Source organism: Phocoena sinus, chromosome 9 (assembly GCF_008692025.1).
Source record: "Phocoena sinus isolate mPhoSin1 chromosome 9, mPhoSin1.pri, whole genome shotgun sequence".
NCBI classification, from domain to species: domain Eukaryota; kingdom Metazoa; phylum Chordata; class Mammalia; order Artiodactyla; family Phocoenidae; genus Phocoena; species Phocoena sinus.
In genome coordinates this window covers 8701212-8716887 of record NC_045771.1, presented here as the reverse complement: position 1 = coordinate 8716887, position 15676 = coordinate 8701212, and the positions used below count along the sequence as shown (strand labels likewise).

Here is a 15676-nt window from a genome sequence, read left to right as displayed (position 1 = left end):
TAGGTAGAAAGAGATCAGTCAGAGAGCCCTTCCTGCATCTGCTGTTTCTCAAGTGCCTTCAGTTCAAAATAATCAATATATCAAAGAGACATATTTTGGGGTGGCATGTTCTGAACCCCTTCAACATTAATGTACTGTTAACACTGGATTTACTAGTTACAAAGTGCCTAGTGAATTTTAATAATTAGACATGGAAACCACAGAGTTTAGTTGCGATAAGCATGTGAAGGATGAGACTGGTCTTTGTAAACTGCAAGGGAGTCGCGTGTACTGAAATAAATGCATGTCCAAGCAGTGAGAAGAAAACAAAGAAGTCCGTTTGTGGAATGATACCATGTAGCATCCCTCTTACCTATGAGGAGAGCTGCAGTTCCTTGATCATTTTCTATAGGATAATTTAAATATTTCTTGATTATATTTTCACTTTCATATATGTGGTAGTTTGAAATAATCCTTTATTTTCCTGTTTGAAGAAATGAATGCAGTGTAAATACAGTTAGTTCTCACTATTCACAGCAGTTGCATTCTATAAAGTTGCCGTGAACCCTGACTTAAATACTGAACTGTTGATCTCAGGGGGAATACAGGATTGGGTTCCTGTGAGGTTTCGGTCACAACATTTTCGTCAATGGATATATAACCGTGCTTTATTTGTGTTTCTGTTTAACACCACCTTATTTAGTATGTATTGTGGATTCATTAACATGGAGCTCACGGTTGACAGCACTGACAAAGCTTATCCAACACATGTATGTATTTTCTCCAAAAAGCACGTCACAGCTTTCTTGTGCTTGGTAACACAAGAAAGCACTTTTGCACTACTCTTGGGTGAGAGGTATTTAAACAGCAAAATCTTCCACAAAAAAGCACAGAAATGCAAAAAATGTGGCAGGAAATGAAAAGGACACATTTATACAGTATGAGAGCTGAAACAAGAAGGCAGAGCATTGCCTTGTCAGCCTTAGCTGAGCTCATGAACATCCAGTGACTCAAATGTTTTGCCTCTCTGCACATATCCGTGAATGACTTTGAAAGCACCACAAGTATTGGTTTTGGGGGTACAAATAAATTTTAGTGAGTAGGCTAATTTGCACATACAGAATCTGCCAGTAATGAAGGATTGGCTGTAGCTGTTAATTAGTAATACTTTTATATATTTTTAAAGCTATATTTAGTATTTATTTATTTATCTAATTTTTTAAACATCTTTATTGGAGTATAATTGCTTTACAATGGTGTGTTAGTTTCTGCTTTATAACAAAGTGAATCAGCTATACGTATACATATATCCCCTCCCTCCCACCCTCCCTATCCCACCCCTCTAGGTGGTCACAAAGCACCGAGCTGATCTCCCTGTGCGATGAAGCTGCTTCCCACTAGCTATCTATTTTACATTTGGTAGTGCATATATGTCCATGCCACTCTCTCACTTCATCCCAGCTTCCCCTTCCCCCTCCGTGTCCTCAAGTCCATTCTCTACATCTGTGTCTTTATTCCCGTCCTGCCCCTAGGTTCTTCAGAACCTTTTTTTCTTTAATTCCATATATATGTGTTAGCATAAGGTATTTGTTTGTCTCTTTCTGACACACTTCACTCTGTATGACAGACTCTAGGTCCATCCACCTCACTACAAATAACTCAATTCATTTCTTTTTATAGCTGAGTAATATTCCATTGTATATATGTGCCACACCTTCTTTATCCATTCCTCTGTCGATGGACACTTAGGTTGCTTCCATGTCCTGGCTTTTGTAAATAGTGCTGCAATGAACATTGTGGTACATGACTCTTGTTGAATTATGGTTTTCTCAGGGTATATGCCAGTAGTGGGATTGCTGGGTCATATGGTAGTTCTATTTTTAGTTTTTTAAGGAACCTCCCTACTGTTCTCCATAGTGGCTGTATCAATTTACATTCCCACCAAGAGTGCAAGAGGGTTCCCTTTTCTCCACACCCTCTCCAGCATTTATTGTTTGTAGATTTTTTAACTTATTTAAGGCTATGTCGGGTCTTAATTGCGGCACGTGGCATCTTTGTTGAGGTTCGTGGGCTTCTATCTAGTTGTGGTGTGCAGGCTGTGGGGCGCGTAGCCTCTGTAGTTTGAGGCAGGGGGGGCTCTAGTTGAGGTGAGTGAGCTCAGTAGTTGTGGCACGTGGGCTTAGTTGCCCTGCCACATGTGGGATCTTAGTTCCCCGACGAGGGATCAAACCTGAGTCCCCTGCATTGCAAGGTGGATTCTTTACCACTGGACCACCAGAGAAGTCCCGGTAATACTTTTAAATATTTATATATATATTTCCTTTTAAGATAGAGTCTTAAGTCCAAAATCTCAGTGAATGAAGCTCAGATTTATTTTGTTTTCTCCCTCCCTCCCTCCTTTCCTCATTTCCTTCCTTCCTTCCTTCCTTCCTTCCAATGTTTAGTGTAATATTTGCCTGTAGTTTTATGGTAGCATAGAGTGGTATATCTTTGTATCCTATTATACCATTAAAATTAGGGTTTTTTTAAACCATTCACTCTCTGTTTAGCACTGACTTATTTTCTGAGGAATTTGCTTTTTAAGAAATAAAATTTCTTGTTGATACATACTGCAGTAATTCACAGGTAAATTATGGTATCGTGGAAGATTAATTTTCAGTCTTATTATGATCTACTTAGTCTTATATTTTGACAGTATTCAAGTTTAAAGTGATGTGTGGCCAAAAAAAAAATCTGTAGAGTACTAGTAGCAGCGTCTGCTAAAGCAGAGGAGATTTCATTAAAATGTTGGATTTCTGAGTTTTCTAGAAAATTGAATGCTTGAATAACGCCAGAATTGCTGCATAGCTTCAGTTTGCTACAGGTGAAGAGGGACTACCTCCCTTATGCCCATAATACATCCCAAATACTCCCTATTGTTTTTCCACTAGCGCGATCAAGCTTCCTAGACATTAATTTAGCATCTTTTCCCTGTTGAGTTTGAATCAAGGAGAATATTGTCTCTGTTACCCGTATCTCTACCAAAAGTCAGAAAATCGTACACAGATCAGTGGAGCTCCATGGTTTTACAACAAGCTAGCATCACTGATTTGTATGAACTGCTTGTTCCCTCTGACCAGTGAACTTCCTAATTTCAGGAGCTTCCAATTATTTTAGCCCCTGTCAGGGCTGATTCTCTGCACAAGTGCTGGGAACTTTGCTCATTTACGGAAATGAATTAATTCAGCCTGCTCACCAGGGCCTCAGTGGGTGTGCAGGTGTCACGAAGTAATGGGCGGCACCCATGTTCCCAGTGAATCAGATTCCCTCCAATGCCTGAGTCACTGAGGTGTGTTGATGGAGGGGTCTCAGAGTACCATTTAGTATTTTATCAGACAGGACCCCGCTGCTGTAGAGGAGCAGAAAGAACACATTATGTCACAACATGTGTACATTCTGAGCTTTATTAATCCTGTTTTATGGTTGAGATAAAAGATTCACCCAAAGGTATGTGAAATCAAACCAAAAATAAAATGAAGCTGTAATGTACTACATCCTGTGCATGAACTCAAGACATTCTATACGTCCCACTTTCTTGCAAGTAAGTGCAAATCATTTGCACCAATTCATTTGGCTTTCAGGAAAGTACAGAGAGTAAAATAAATAAAAATGACAATTTTTACTGTTACATATTGCTACTTGTCCAGGAAGCTTTGTAGGAGTTGTTGGGGAAGTATCTGCTGTTTGGAAAAACACTGATTTTACATTTTTAGATTAATGTGAATTTTTTAAGACATGGAATTGAATGAGATAGAGCATTAAAATGTGTGAAAGAGGGCTTCCCTGGTGGCGCAGTGGTTGAGAGTCCGCCTGCCGATGCAGGGGACGCGGGTTCGTGCCCCGGTCCGGGAGGATCCCACGTGCCGCGGAGCGGCTGGGCCCGTGAGCCGTGGCCGCTGAGCCTGCGCGTCCGGAGCCTGTGCTCCGCAACGGGAGAGGCCACAACAGTGGGAGGCCCGTGTGCCGCAAACAAAAAAAACCCAAAAAATGTGTGATAGCTAAAGTTGGCAGACCTCTGAGATTCCATCTAAAAATAAAGGTGGTACAAATAAGTGAATCCAGATATTTAACATATTTCAAAGAAGAATTTTTGACACTTTGGTTTTGTTTTTAAGGTAGTTTCAATTCCACTAAAATTCCTAATGCTTTTATGATATTGTTTTTGTCATATCTTTGGAGAAAACCATGATAGTAAGTATTCATCTGAAATTCTTCAGTCACTGTAGAAGCCTTAACTGCTTTGAAATCCTGGGTAGCAACCATGCATCATCAGAAAGCTTTGCGTTCTTTTTTTTTTTTTAATTTTATTTATTTATGGCTGTGTTGGGTCTTCGTTTCTGTGTGAGGGCTTTCTCTAGTTGTGGCAAGTGGGGACCACTCTTCATCGCAGTGTGCGGCCCTCTCACTATCGCGGCCTCTCTTGTTGCGGAGCACAGGCTCCAGATGCGCAGGCTCAGTAGTTGTGGCTCACGGGCCCAGTTGCTCCGCAGCATGTGGGATCTTCCCAGACCAGGGCTCGAACCTGTGTCCCCTGCATTGGCAGGCAGATTCCCAACCACTGTGCACCAGGGAAGCCCCAGCTTTGCGTTCTTTAATGACATAGTTATCTTCTGCATTCTGGCTTTGTATAACCTTTATCAACATGATCAGATGGTTATCTGCTTTGAGGGAGGTCTTTGCTCTTTCTGCCTCTCTTCTAATCCACGTGTTGTGCCACATCAACCCAGGCGTTATCTTCCCAAGATGTAGATCTGGTCCTGCGCCTTCCCCTCAGGGCACCATCTTTTTTTTTTTTTTTTAATGTATTTTATTTATTTATTTGTTTTTGGCTGTGCTGGGTCTTCGTTGCTGCACGCGGGCTTTCTCTAGTTGTGGCAAGGGGGGGGTTACTCTTCATTGCGGTGCACGGACCCCTCATTGCAGTGGCTTCCCTTGCTGTGGAGCACGGGCTCTAGGCGCGTGGGCTTCAGTAGCTGCAGCACACAGGCTCAGTACTTGTGGCTTGCGGGCTCAGTAGTTGTGGAGCACAGGCCCAGCTGCCCCACGGCATGTGGGATCTTCCTGGACCAGGGATTGAACCCGTGTCCCCTGCATTGGCAGGCGGACTCTCAACCACTGTGCCACCAGGGAAGCCCAGGGCACCATCTTTTCACACTTAGGCTAAGATCTTCCATATGAAGCAGTAGATCCTTCATCTTCCAATTCTAACCCTGCCAGGATTCATGACCTTTATGTATTAAAGTCAGGCAGAACTACTGAGCTCTTTAAGGCAGCTGCATATGCTCTTCCCTTATCTGTCTGGATTTTTCTTAATCTTAATTCTCTTTCAACAGGCGAGTTCATCTATTAGTTCTTTCTTAAATATCACCTCTTTAGCTCCACTGCCTCACTTTCTTGGTGCAATGATACGGATGTAGAAGATATTTTGATGAATGCTAGTTGATATCAGACATTTCAAAATGATTTCTCAGATTCACTTTTTTTCAGATCTATGGAATAAGTCTTGCTAGTAATTTTAAGATTTTTTCCTTGTTTGACCAAATTAAAAATTTTTTTTACTTCTAAGATATAATAAGGGAATTTACTGTAGAAAATATTTCAGAATATAGATTATTTGAGGTATAATAAGGCCAACATATCAGGAAACAGCTTCCATTGAAAAGGTAGGTTATTACTAACAGCTCCCGAGAGGAGAGGGCACATCCGCCGTGGGGGGATGGGGAGGCCAGAGGAGAAGGGGGAGGGCAGGAAAGAGCCTTTATTGTGGTTTCCACAGGAAGGAATGGATGAGGCTGAGTAAGCAGGTTTAGGGTTGGCTAGTTTGAATTATCTCAGAGGCTCTGGGGCACAGGGGCTTCCCTTGTTGTTTGGTACCTGAGCCTGGGGTGGTTAGGGCAGATGGATGGTGGCCTGGAGTGTGACAACCAGAGAGAGGAGGTAGCTGGGTTGTGGAGTGTTGATTGGTTGGTTTGTATTTGGAGAGTGTGTTTGCAGGACTTGGCTCACCCTGGGACGGGCAGTCCCCCCAGGGTCAGCAAGGCCCCACATGTCAACACTTCAAAGTACAGAAAACGGAAGATGTGGTTAATACCGAGGGGAAAGTGGGAGCCAGCTGTGGTAGCTTGGAGAAATTGCTGGGGTGTTGACACCCCTTCCACCATTCCCCTTTTACTTATCTGGATAGTTTATCTTTTCCCCAGTATTGTATAAATTACCATGAAAACAATGCCCCAAAACAAATCCCTAAGTCAACCTGCCATCCCTTAGCCAATATAGTGTTGAAATTTGGGTCCAACACTGACAATAATGTTTTCAGTGGAACTAGAAGTAGAAGTAAGTTTAACTGAGTGATGATACAGAAAACTGAAATAAATGTTAAGAATAATTTATATTAAAAGACATTCTGGGGGATTTCTTGATGTCTGGTTCCTTTCCTCATCTGTGAGATATTTACTTAGGGCTTGTAATTCTAGATAGTCTCCTTAGCAGAGAAATAGATTGTATATGGTGAAAAGCTGTAGAGCTATTTTCAGTAAACAGTAATATTATCACAGAGACAGCAAGTCTAATTTGCTTGACTTTTCGATTTACAAAAATAAATAAAAATAGCTTCCACATGGATTTCCTACAATAGATTTTATGCTAATTTTTAGTGCTAATTTTCAGAAATTGCTTATTATCTCTGTATTATTAGATGTATTAGAGCGATAACCCTGTTCACAAGTGGAGCACTCTGATTTTCTGATGTCCTGTGTGTGTGTGTGTGTGTGTGTGTCTGTGTGTGGGTGTGTGTCTGTGAATGAATGACTATTTCCTTTAAATGCATTAAATTAAAAGGAAAAGATATATTTTGTATTTCAACTCATACTACAGTTAAATGTTTTCATTTCTGGCTTATTAAAAAATAACTCCAATATGAGTGTAATGAAAGCATTTCAAGTTTTAAAGTTTTATCCATATAAGAAACACACAGTTGTAATATTTTTTTTATAAATTTATTTTATTCATTTATTTTTGGCTACGTTGGGTCTTCGTTGCTGCACGTGGGTTTTCTCTAGTTGCCACGAGCTGGGGCTACTCTTCCTTGTGGTGTACAGGCTTCTGGTTGTGGTGACTTCTATTGTTGTGGAGCATGGGCTCTAGACGTGCGGGCTTCAGTAGTTGCAGCACACGGACTCAGTAGTTGTGACTTGCGGGCTCTAGAGCGCACGCTCAGTAGTTGTGGCGCACGGGCTTAGTTGCTCTGCGGCATGTGGGATCTTCCCGGACCAGGGCTCAAACCTGTGTCCCGTGCATTGGCAGGCAGATTCTTAACCACTGCGCCACCAGGGAAGCCCTGTAATATTTATATAAATGCCTGTCATTAAAACATGTGTAAGTCTGTACTCTTCGAGAGAAAACTGCTTGTACCAGGTATGGTTTTGAAGGAAAATGAGAACAGAGGAATGCCCCTTTTGCCATGTTGTCTCAAATACCAGTTATGTTTTTTTTTAATTTTTTTAATTGCAGTATAGTTGATTTAGAATATCATGTTAGTTTCAGGTGTACAGCATAGTGATTCAGTAATATATATATTCCTTTTCAGATTCTTTTGCCTCACAGCTTATTACAAGACATTGAGTATAGTTTCCTGTGCTATACAGTAGGTCCTTGTTGGTTATCTATTTTTTATATATAGTAGTGTGTCTATGTTAATCCCAGCCTCCTAATTTATCCCTCCCCGCTTTGGTAACCATAAGTTTGTTTTCTAAGTCTGTGAGTCTCTTTCTGTTTTGTAAATAAGTTCATTTGTATCATTTTTTTAGATTCCACATATAAGGGATATCGTATAATATTTGTCTTTCTCTGGCTTACTTAGTATGATAATTTTTAGGTCCATGTTGCTACAAATGGCATCATTTCATTCTTTTTTATGGCTGAGTAGTATTCCACTCTACATATGTACCACATCTTCTTTATCCATCCATCTGTCGATGGACATTTAGGTTGTTTCCATGGCTTGGCTATTGTAAACAGTGTTGCAATGAACATTGGGGTGCACACAGCTCAAATACCAATTATGTTTAAATCAGTTTCAGAGATGTTTACTGTGTGAGAAATACAAAGTGGAACAAACCAGAGTCTCCTGTACCTTAGGAAAGTTTAACACTCCAGAGGAAATCACACCCATAAAGAGATAATTTTAATATAAGATGAGAAGGGATACGATAAAAGTATCCAAGGGTGCTGTGGAGCAATAGGTGAGGGCTATTTCACACAAGGAAACCTTTCTAGTAGGTGAGCTTTATCTGAAGCTTGGAGGATGCCTAAACTTAAACTAGATTTTTTTTAAATAGCTGTTCATTGAAGAAAGTGAGCTTACCGCAAGGAAAGGCACTAGGTGAAATTAGCAAGGGATTTAGTTGGTTTTACCGTCAGCAGCACTTAAGGAAAAAGATGGTGCTAAAATGTGAGGGTGTCAGGAAGGCAGGAGCTCTGTCACTGACGGTCTTGCGGGCCACACTGGAGAGTTTTTCAGTAAAAGAGTTTATTTCAGAAAGATCTTACTAGCTTCAGTGTGGAGGATAAATTTAAGGGGAATAAGACCGGAGGGTGGGAGTTGCTCATTCACAATGTGAATGCAATAGACAGTATGTGAGGTGATGGGAGCCTGGTGGCAGTGCCTATAAAAAGTCAGCGATGTGTTTGAAAAACACGGACACGCTAAATTTCACTGGACTTGGAACTGACGGAACATAGGTGCCTGAGAAAGGGAGGAGCTAAGGAAAGGCCCAGAGCTCTGTCTTAAGTGACTGGATAATGGATATAAGAACAGGAGCAGTAAGACCCAGAGAAAGAATTATGTGTTGGGCAGGTAGAGTTAGATATGCCTGTGGAAGGTCCATGTGGATCAGTCTTTCAGGCAACTGGGTACTGGAGTCCCAGTGTTGTAGATAAATGAAATCAGACTTCCCTGATGTGATTGTTCTTGTCCTACCATGAGTTATCAAGCTCTTAAGGGCAAAGCAACACATTTTAAGGAGAAATATTGCATAAAATGTGAGATGATGGCCTTTATGGTTTTTATTTTGTTTTATTTTTCCCAAAGTAAAAGTGATTTTTTTAAGTCTGTCTCTACATTATATTTTAAAGGATTTGAAGAAGGCTCTTATGCTGCTACTATTCTAAATTAGCTGTTATTGACATTTTAGAATCTATTTAAACTGCCTATTTACATTTAAACCACAGATATATTGAAAGGAAAGGGCAGTGGGTTAGAAGGTGATTTAATCAGAAACAGTCTGCAGAGGAGATGAAATGGACTTGGTTCCACTAGAGTTAATGTCTGTCAATTAAATAACACCGAGTCAATTAATAATAATAGCATGGATTTTTCCCCCCACCACAAAAAAAGTAACACGGAATTACCATTCTTTTTCTCTAACAATTGAAACTTTGGTTATATTAGTAGTTGTGGCACCAAGGGTGGGTCAGAGTGATTCTTGAAATTTCTTCCAATCTAGTGATTCAGATTTTTTTTTTTTTTTTTTTTGCGTTACGCGGGCCTCTCAATGTTGTGGCCTCTCCCGTTGCGGAGCACAGGCTCCGGACGCGCAGGCCCAGCGGCCATGGCTCACGGGCCCAGCCACTCCGCGGCACGTGGGATCTTCCCGGACCGGGGCACGAACCCGTGTCCCCTGCATCGGCAGGCGGACTCCCAACCACTGCGCCACCAGGGAAGCCCGTGATTCAGATTTTTAAATAAAAAGTTTAAAGAAGTTTATTCTACTTTAATCCAGTGCTTTGAGTGTGCATGACAACATGCAATCATTCAACAAATACTTAACGAATATTGACTTACCCACTGTTGTAGTACTGAGCTTCAGGGTGGAGCAAAATAAAGTCTCTGATGCGTATACATTCTTGGAGGTGGAGGCATGCTGTAAATTCATGAGCCCGTCAATATATCAGGTAGTAGGTAGAGATAAATGCTATGAAGAAGACGACCAGTGCGTAAGTAGCTAGAGATGAAGATGGCAGACGTGCTATTTTGTAAAGAAAGGTCTAGATAGACATATCTAGAATATTGACATCTGACATTAAAAAAAAAGAGAAACAATACATAGATGTGCATCTATGTAAAAATTTGCAAAACTAAGCAAATGGCACCTTGTAGTATTTTTCAACTTTAGTTTCAGAGATATATTTCACTCTTGAAAGTGACTTGGGTATTTATATAAATTACATAATGTTAGATTTCATACTACCTCGTTAACATACATCTCTACTGATATCTTTAAGCAATTCAAATGCTTTAATTAAACACTTTAGAAATTTAAAGTCAGAAAATAGTTGTTCCAGTGCTCAAGAATCTCACTACAAGAATGCTCATTATATCAATAGAAATGTTTGGATTTGTAGAAAATGTTGGTATTTGTAGAAAACCACAAATTCCTTAGACAGACGTACAAAAAGTATTTTGATATCTATGTGGTGTGATTGTAACTAATTTAAATTGATTATGTTTCTGCTTTCTTAACATGACATAAATTTTTTACAGTGAGTACATATTAATTTCATGAAAATAAAACAAAATTATTTTAAAATATTAGGGCTTACGCATTACCACTTAAATATTAATAATCAAATTTAAGGAGTAATCAGTAATCACTTAAACACATTAGCAATTATTATTGCTTTTAAAAGTCACTGTTTATGCGAAAACATTTGATTAACATGAAAAGAGCTTCAAAATCCTTGCAAATCCTTATGAAATAGATAACTAAGAAACATTTTATAAGTTTTTGTCCTTTTTTTCTGAATAATTTACTTATTTTGTGGAAGAATAGATCATATAGATGATAACTATATTTGTAGAAAATTTACTGTGTACAAAGTGAAAAAATAAAAAACCTGCAAGCTTCTCAGGGCCATTGTACAATAAAAGAAATGGGGGTTCCTTGGGAAAATGGCTGATTCTAGGTCTGGGGCAGGAAAAGTGCAAGATAAACTTAGGGCATCATATAGTGACAGAAAGAGAGAAGAGAAAGAGGAAAAAGGAAGAGGATGAGGAGGACTAGGAAGAGGAGAGGGAGGCTTGAGAAGGGGGAAGGGGGAGGGGAAGAGGGGGAAGGGGGATGGGAGGAGGGGGAAGGGGAGGGGGAGGAGGGGAAGGGGAGGGGGAGGAGGGGAAAGGGGGGAGGGGAGGAGGGGGAAAAGAGGGAGGGGGAAGGGGAGGGGAGGAGGGGGAAAAGAGGGAGGGGGAAGGGGAGGGAAGGAGGGGGAAGGGGAGGGGAGGAGGGGGAAAAGAGGGAGGGGGAAGGGGAGGGGAGGAGGGGGAGAAGAGGGAGGGGGAAGGGGGAGAGGAGGAGGGAGGAGGGGGAAGGGGGAGGGGAGGAGGGGAAAAGAGGGAGGGGGAAGGGGGAGAGGAGGAGGGGGAAGGGGGAGAGGAGGAGAGGGAAGGGGGAGAGGAGGAGGGGGAAGGGGGAGAGGAGGAGGGGGAAAAGAGGGAGGGGGAAGGGGAGGGGAGGAGGGGGAGAAGAGGGAGGGGGAAGGGGGAGAGGAGGAGGGAGGAGGGGGAAGGGGGAGGGGAGGAGGGGAAAAGAGGGAGGGGGAAGGGGGAGAGAAGGAGGGGGAAGGGGGAGAGGAGGAGAGGGAAGGGGGAGAGGAGGAGGGGGAAGGGGGAGAGGAGGAGGGGGGAAAGAGGGAGGGGGAAGGGGGAGGGGAGGAGGGGGAAAAGAGGAAGGGGAAGGAGGAGGGGAGGAGGGGGAAAAGAGGAAGGGGAAGGGGGAGCGGAGGAGGGGGAAGGGGGAGGGGAGGAAGGGGAAGGGGAGGGGGAGAGGGGGAGGCGGAGGGGAGAGGGGGAGGGGAGGGGGAAAAGAGGGAGGGGGAAGAGGAAGCAGCAGGGGCCACAACCTACCAAAGAGACACAGGAGCCAACCTGAAAGAGCTCCCAATGGCTAAAGCTGGAAAAATTTGAATAATGATAAGTATTGAATTAAACTCAACGAATAAATAAACATGCACAATCCCATAATTATATAAATAAATGATTGAATGAATGAATAAATAGAAGAAATCTTCTTTACAGAAGAATTCTAAATAGTATATGTAGATACTCCCCCTCCAGGAGGTAGAACTTAATTCCCCTTACCTTAAACATGGGCTGGACTTGGTGACTCACTTCCACAGAATAAAGTACGGAAAAGGAAAAATAGTAACCTTACGGTGAAGAAACTCGGCAGACATCACCTTGACCACTATCACAAGTGGAAAGTCATGTTGAAATCGTGCCTCCCCTGATAGGAAGTGCTGAGGACACCCCAACTCAGTGTTTTTTTCCCCAAACTCCACCAGTCTAGTCATAAGAAAACTTCAGACCAAGCCAGGATGAGAAGGATTCTACAAAATACCTGACCGGTACTCTTCTAAAGTGTCAAAGTTATGAAAGACAGACTGAGAAAACATCACAGATTAGAGGAGTTGAAGGAAACTAAGGAAACATGATGACGAAATGCAACGTGAGATCCCGGACTGGATCCTGGAATAGGAAAAGCAAACAAACAAGAACATTTGTGAAAACTGGTAAAATCCAAACATAGTCTGTATTTCAGTGAATAGTGTTATACCTAAGTTATGTCTTAGATTAGACAAATGTACCAGTTATGTAAAATGTTAACATTAGAAGAAACTGGGTGGAGGGTGTGTGGGAACTCACTGTACTATCTTTGCAACTTTTCACTAAATCAAAAATTATTCCAAAATAAAAAGTTTATTAAAAAGAAAACTGCAAAATAGATTCTTATTGAAGAAACTGGACATCCAAATGATGGTATATTTTTAGCTAATTAAAATCCTGTTTAGGGAAAAACAATATAGGAGATTGAAAAAAACCAAACTATAGTGTTTAGTAACAAAACTATATAGAGTATGATCCTTCTGTGTATCTATGTACATACATTACATATATACAAATTAAAATAATCAGAAATGTAAGTTATCAGTGGTTATTTCATGAAAATAGAATTATGTCCTTTTAATTTTCTTCTTTAAATCTTCCTATTCTCAATTTTCTATATGAAAATGAAACATTTATGAGAAAACAAGAAATCAAAAGTTGTTTATGTTGTGCTATATTCAAATACATTTTTAATTTTTTCAAATAAACAGCATAAATTACATTTCTAATTATATACATTCTTTATGTAAGTGCCTTGCTGCACGAAAGTCAATAAAACATAGTACTTTGCTAAAACCTACAATTTCCCCACATTATAAATAGATTGCCCGAAGCTCAAGTTACTATTATACATTTTGAACCACAATTAAATGAAATGACATTCTCCCTTCTCTTTCCCTTCCTCTCTCTCTCTATTTACACACACACACGTATATGTAATAATGTATAGTTTCTTGCATTATTCCATACATTAGACAGAGAGATAGATGCATAAAATCTAGAATGACACACCATCAACACTGGTTACCCATTAAGACTGGTGATCTCTTGTCTTGGGGATTCACATTCTACATTCTATATTTCTGTATTGTTCATTTCTTTTTAACAATAAACATATATTACATTTGTAGTAAAAATTAGCAAAGGTACTTTTTTAAAATAATAAAATCTTTAGATGATAAACAATTTTCCAAACTATCTCATCTGAGTATCTCCAAATTCAGACAGTAAAGACTAAGTAACAATGAAATGTTTTAAAATAAAAGCCTTCTCTGCTGTGACGATTTGATGAATTGGGCACGTTACCAGCTCTCTGAGTTATTGTTAGAAACAGAATCATGGAAGCACTGTGATTTCGCATTCACTTTTTGACTAGCCATATTGTTGTTCAGATTGCTTAAACAGTTCAACCACACATATTTAATCACTGCATAGAAAACTTTGTTCTAGGGAGTGAAAAGCAATCAGGGTAATAGGGGAAAAAATATGGCTTGTCCCAAAATAAGCACAACATACTATTAGATGTCAAATGAGATTGTAATGTATTTTGTAGGAAATGGAACTAAACTCTGATGGATTTTACAATATCCCAGACTCTCTTAAAAGTGTATGGTGTGTGCTTATGTATAAATTATATATGATAGATTATTTCTAGGAATTTTGTAATTTCAAAGCCAACTCTGAGTTCACATCCACAGGCTAATATTGTACAAGCATTTAACCCATTCCTAGAAGAGCAGTTTGGATTTTGTGATGTGAGTGATCTGGTTTGCAGAGCATTTTTATTAGTTTCTCAACCGACCACTGACCACTTACTATTTGTAAAATGAGGTTTGGTCCTCATGAAAAACATTCCTTGTGTTTTTTTTTTTTTAACATCCTAGGACTGTCTAAATGATGACCATCCTTCTTGTCACTTATTTCATCGCCCTAAAAGTAAGGAAGAAAGGCATCAACATTTGCATAAGTCACTATTCTGTACCTGGACCTGATTTTGAGTTAGGAGGAAACGGGAGAGGGGTGAATTCTTTCCTCTGTCTAAGCTCCAGGAACATTTACTTCCTAAGAGATGAATGGGGAATATTTTTTTGTCAATTAATGTATATTGAAGGTATATAAAATGACTGTTGTTGATACGAAATTGACTGCAAAATTACTTTCTGGAATTCAGAATTTACTCCCTCCTTCTGACTTTTTGTTTATACACTTTTCAAGACAAAAAGTCACTTCAACCAGCTGCTGGATTATAAATTCAATCCGGGATCCAATAATCAGGTTCCACGTTTTCTCTGTTTTATCTCTCATCACAAATGATAAAGATATTGCAATTGGAATTCAGTTGTGACAGTATAGATGATTAAGCTAAAATCTAATTGGCTTGGCAGTGTTAGCAGAAGCCAAAATTTAATGGCTGCTTTTTTTCCTCCATAGTAAATAAACCTCTGTGATTCACACTCTCAGAACAGAATTCTGTTGATTAAGAAAATTTTTATGATTATACAAAGTCTTATAGTAAATTATTGACTATAAGAATTAAAACAAAATTCCAAGGTATATTTTTCTTTGTGAACTTTTTAGAATGTAACAATTCTCTGAACTATTATTTAAAAACATAAATGTTTGCGGTGGTAGGATATTTTTAAATATTCAAAATCTATTGATGATTTGAAGGGAAAAGTTAGAGATATTCTAAGCAATATTTGAAATAACTGTATTCATATCAATTCACTTTATAGAATTAGTTAAAAGCAAAACTTATACTGGCAAGCACTGCACAGAAAGAGAGTGAATATACCTATGGTAGCTCTGCTCCTCCGCCTAGGCTGCCATGATGTAGCGTGCTATTGTTACTGTTACTGGGATCCAAAGTATTCCCCATGCTGAGTGAAGTAAACCAGTGCCAGAGAACTAGGACATGTAATGAGAAGATATTTCTCTGACAGGCTTTAAACTTGCTATTATTTTTCTCCAGTGTCTCCCTGTGGATTATTTGGCAAGACCTTACCCCAAACTGAGGGGCAGCTTCATCCTGGCTTATAATTCTAACGTAATTAGAACTGTCCAATTTGTCTAGATTCTCTACAATTTAATATTAAGAGCTAAAAGTATTTTCAATGATAGAGGTCTAATTATGGTAACTAAGCTTCTATTTGTACTTAAAATTTGATCTGGATGATTACAGGTCAATTGGCCCATTCCATGGGTTGGCAACCCACTAAC

The 15676-nt window shown here is 39.9% G+C and overlaps 1 protein-coding gene across 1 annotated transcript in view; it reads left to right on the top strand.

The window, feature by feature from the left end:
* Positions 1-15676, top strand: part of CNTNAP2 (contactin associated protein 2) — a 2098245-nt gene that overhangs the window by 891721 nt on the left and 1190848 nt on the right. The gene's annotated exons all lie outside the window — the stretch shown is intronic.